Genomic DNA, 4955 nt, shown 5'->3' with positions numbered 1-4955 from the left:
CTATACTACCTTTCTCTGTCTCTCTCTGTCTCTGTCTCTCTGTCTCTCTCTGTCTCTGTCTCTCTGTCTCTCTGTCTCTCTCTCTCTGTGTGTGTGTGTGTGTGTGTGTGTGTGTGTGTGTGTGTGTGTGTTTCTATTACTGTAATAAAACACCTTGACCAAAAGCAACTTAGGGAGGAAATGGTTTATTTCACCTTACACCTTGTAAGTCCATCATCCAGGGCATGAACTCAAGGCAGGATCCTGGAGGCAGGAGCTGATGCAGAGGCCATGGAGGAGTGTGCTTACTGACTTGTTCCCCCTGGCTTGCTCAGCCTGCTTTCTCATAGAACCCAAGATGACCAGCCCAAGGATGGCTCCACCCACATTGAGCTGGGCCCTCCACACACCAATCATCAATCTGGAAACTGGCTCACAGGCTACTGTAGTGTGGCACTTTCTTGACTGGGCTTCCCTCTTCTTAAATGACTTTAGTTTATGTCAACTTGACATAAAACTAGCCAGCACACTGGCATGATAGCTGATCCTGTTCCTGGGTGCAGGGTGATGCTCCAACATCTATGTGATTCAGTGATCAACCCCAGCCCAGCAGATCACTACTCCTGCCATCTCAAACTGGGCGTGTTGTAGGCTGGGGTCACTCAAACCCTTTCTTTTAGCTATTTGAAAAGTACAATAAATGACTCCTGACAGAAATAACCCCACTGTGCTATAGAGCAGGGGAACTAATTCCTTCTCACTGTTCTGTCTTTGTTCCCCTGTACTCCCTCAACACACACTCACATACACTCACATGTACACACCTGCACACACAACTCACATAAACACACTCATACATACATATACTCATACACACATAACTCATATAAATACACATATACACTCACATTCTCATACACTCTCACATGCACTCATATACACTCACACATATGCATATAAACACTCACATGCACACTCATAAACACTCACTCTCACGCACACTCACAATTATATACATACACTCGCATATACATTCATGTAAATCACACACATACACACTCACGTACACACATACACTTACACACATACACATTCACGCACATATACACACTCACACTCACATACACACTCATACATACTCTCATATTCACTCAGACACATGCTTATAAACACACTCACATACACTCACATGCACACTCATAGACACTCTCACACACACTCCCACACACATGCATTCACATACATACATGCATCATGCATTCACACAACACACACACACACACACACACACACACACACTCACACACTTCCTGCCTCTGGGGAGACCGAGCAGTGTTTGTCTTTATTTTACAGGCATGGTCTTGAATATCAAAGACCAAAAGTCCTGTGATTACATTCAATATAGCTTATTCACAAGCCCTAAGGCCATGAAAGGCACCCGCCCAGCCCCCAACACCTGTAGGTTTTGATTTCCTCCTCACTTTCTGGAAACTAACCCCTAAATCCTACAATTTGAACTCACTCTTTGGAATTGTGTCCCATTCAGGGAGGTGAAGCCGCAGATGGTCTTGTAACCCAACCTCGTTCGTCAGTAACACACTCAGCATAAAGGGCTGATGGGTTGGGAGCTCTCCATCCATTATTCTTGGCTTGAGGGGGCTTTTTCTTTCAAATATTTGGGCAATGACGGCATGCAGGGCTAAGCACAAAGTTATTCCATTCATCTCAACTATTTCAGCCATTGTGTCTAGAAGCACACAGGAAATCTCGCCATGGTTGCAAACTCTCTGCAGTGCTGCCTGAGCCCAGAGTCGGCCCTGGTTTGCACTTGGCTGTTAATAGCCTGTCACCTCTTCATTCCAGTGGTCACAGATGTCTTCTGACTATCCCATCCAGGCTAGCCCTTCTGGGTGGCAAAGAGAGAGACAGCTGAGGGAGGAGAGGAAGGGTGCAGGACGTATGAAGTCCAGGGGACAAGCCCAGATCACTCCACATATCTACTCTGCAGCTCATCTCTCGGCTGTGGTAGGGATAGCACTTACTCCACGGGGGGCCACGTTGGCCCAGCGCTGTGAGAGGCATTGGCAAACAAGGCTGGTGTGGGAGTGACAGCACAGAGGAACGCAGCAAGGGGTCACCCTGCATGGGCCTCTCAGCACCTTCAAAGGAGGTCCCCATGCAGGTCTTAGGGCAGAAAGGGACCAAGTATGGTAAGAACAAACAGGTCTCGTTGCAGCTTCAAGTAATGAGCCATGATTTAGCAGAGGCCTCTACGATCAGAGCACCTCACCCAAGCTGTGACTTGGATCTTGACTGCCACTGTTACTGGAGGCAAGTAACCAGCTTCTGTCTGCCTCTCTGTCTCCCTGTCTCCCTGTCTCCCTGTCTCCCTGTCTCCCTGTCTCTCTCTCTCTCTCTCTCTCTCTCTCTCTCTCTCTCTCTCTCTCTCTCTCTCTCTCTCTCTCTCTCCATTAGGAACCATTCCCAGCACCTGGTGTGAGACACAGCCCTTTCAGTTCATTCCTGACTCCTGCCTAAGCCCAGCCTTATAAGGGAGACCACACAGAATGAAGCCTGCTCACGGCAGCCTGGTGAGGCCTGCACACAGGAACCTGGTGAGTTTCAGGATGAGGAGAGAGAAGAGCCATTAAATGACACAGGAGTAAAGCCCCCTTCCTGACTCTCCCAGGCAGATACTTCCAACAATCCTCGTTTAGCTGTTCTATCTCACTCTAGACTATCAGGTCCCTCCCACACAGGCCTACATACAATTTCTACCCTTCAAAGGTACTGCTTAAATCATATGATGTATTATTAATAATAATATGTTGGCTGCTTGTTGGCATCAAGAATCTTTGGGGTACAGTTTTTATATCAGGGATGTGACATGTGTGTTCATTACGATCTCCTCGTGATCCTACTAGGTGGGCATCAGTGACAGGGAGAAGCCCAGGAGCCATTCTTTCTGATTCAAGCCTATTTCACAGCGGCTGGCCCAGCTAGTCAACCTTGCAGACCACAGGAGCCTGAAGCCCCAGGGAACTACACATTTTGCAGAGTAACGTGGTTCCTTCCCATCCCTGATGCAAATTCTTATCATGACCCACAGAACGTTTGAGAAGTCCCAACGCCTGGGCCACAGTGTGGACTTGTGAGCCTCCTTGCTGCCTCTCTAACCCTCTATGAGACTATTCCCGTCCTGCGGTCCTGGTGAAGTTTCCAACCTTTCTGAAGAAAGCCCCATCTCCCTTTGCATCATCAAGCCCATTATAGTTACAGAACAAAATGAACAGGAAGTGGGTGCAGTTTGCAGTTAGATCGATGTGGACATGAAACCCTGCTTCCTCCAGTGAGTTAGGGAGCCAGTGAAGCCCCGGGGAGCTTCTCATCGAGGCTGTGAGGAGAGGGGAGGGGAGACAAGCTGGGGTGGGTGGGGGGCTGTCAGAGAGCCTTTTTCTCACCTCAGGGGTTTGTATTTCTGAAGAGGTATCAAAACCTGAGAAACTGAGTTCAGATCTCCAGCACCCATCTGAAAGCTGGGCGGTGAGGGAGGGGCACCCAAGTGACCTCTGTCCGGAGGAGGCAGAAACGGGAGACTGACAAACCAGTGCAGCCACCTGAGGAGCTCCAGGCTCTGTCTCCAAGAGAATAAGGTGGAGAGAGATAAAAGAGGAATGCCTCAGTGCTCACAGGAATGTGCGCCCACAGGCAGGCAAGCACACGCACCGCCCGCACCACACACACGCGCACACGCATGCACTCACTTGCACACACGGTGGTGAGTTTACACATTTGTTACCTTGACGTTTGTCAGTATCCTCCATTTTAATTCGAGCCACCTCAGCCTGGTTCTGGGGTTACCCCTCCTTCCAAAAGAAAAGTTTTTCTCTTTTTTTTCTTTTCTTCTCTCTTCTCCCCACTCCTCCTCTTCCCTCCTCCTCCCCCTTCCCCCCTCTTGACCTCTCACCTCCTTTCTTCCAGATCTCCCTCCCTTCCCCCTCCTCCTCCTCTTCCCCCCTCCCAGTTAAGGAATATATTTGACTTTGAAATGAGAACATCTTTCATTAGCTCATTACAGAAATTTCATCCTATGCGAATATTTTTTTTCTCCTTAATCACAAAGCAGGTTCCCGCTTCTCATCAAAGATTTTGGTGACATGACGTTGGTGGGTGGCCCTTGTCTCCCTCCCTAAACTCAGGGTGACTGTGTCTCTCCAGCACGTTTCTAAGCCCGCCTCCCTCTCTGGCTTGGAATTGAAACCACTGTGGTAGGCGGGGCTGGAGGACTGCTTTTTATTTTCTCGTCTTAAGTGCAGGGCCGCCAAAACAGGAACCTACTTATACGGACAGTCCGTTAAGAGCGGCAGCCCCTATCAGATCGTGCTGGGCTCAGCACTGTTTCCCAGGAACGGCTGGGGAGCCCATTCGCCACCAAATCCATTTGGCTGTACTTAGGAACTAAGTACAGGAAGGTAGTTATTGTACAAGATTAGTTTCCTGTAGGCCATAAATTGGCAGTAGCAGAAAAATACAGGATGAACGTATTAGGCTGCAAGGTCAGCTCAGAGGAAAGGGAGGTTGAGGGAATGGCCTCGCTTCCTTTCACTCAACTGATTCTCCCTCCCCAACCTCAGCTCGGCTGAAAAAGACCCTTTAACTGCTTAATTACTTCTTAATAGTTTTAAGCAAATTCAAAAGGCGTCGTGTTGCTAAGTGCCTGGAGGTAGGGGCGGCCTGCACTGTTTCAGGAATGCCCTGCTGAAGCCTAGTTGAAACCTGACCGGAGGGCTTGACAAACCCAGGCTTTGTGAGGGTTCTTGCCTTATTTGGCACTGACTGGAGGAGGATTTGCTTTGAAGCTTGGATTTTACATTTGGGAATAAAGGGGCAGATTCTAAGGGAGAGAAGAAGAAGGAAAAAAAAGAAAAGAAAAGAAAAGAAATTCAGCCAGTCAAAATAATATTGTTTCCCACCCG

At 48.5% G+C, this 4955-nt stretch overlaps 1 long non-coding RNA gene across 1 annotated transcript in view; it reads right to left on the bottom strand.

Annotated features, from left to right (window-relative positions):
• The window catches only part of LOC134482423 (uncharacterized), a 51536-nt gene extending 47641 nt beyond the window's left edge, over window positions 1-3895 (bottom strand). The window contains exon 1 of the long non-coding RNA XR_010058504.1: window positions 3779-3895. This is a non-coding gene — a long non-coding RNA (uncharacterized LOC134482423). The remainder of the gene's footprint in view (window positions 1-3778) is intronic.
• Window positions 3896-4955: the final 1060 nt, after the last annotated feature.

Source organism: Rattus norvegicus, chromosome 16 (assembly GCF_036323735.1).
Source record: "Rattus norvegicus strain BN/NHsdMcwi chromosome 16, GRCr8, whole genome shotgun sequence".
NCBI classification, from domain to species: domain Eukaryota; kingdom Metazoa; phylum Chordata; class Mammalia; order Rodentia; family Muridae; genus Rattus; species Rattus norvegicus.
Note: the sequence above shows the minus strand (reverse complement) of the source record. Positions and strands in the feature narration are given on the sequence as shown.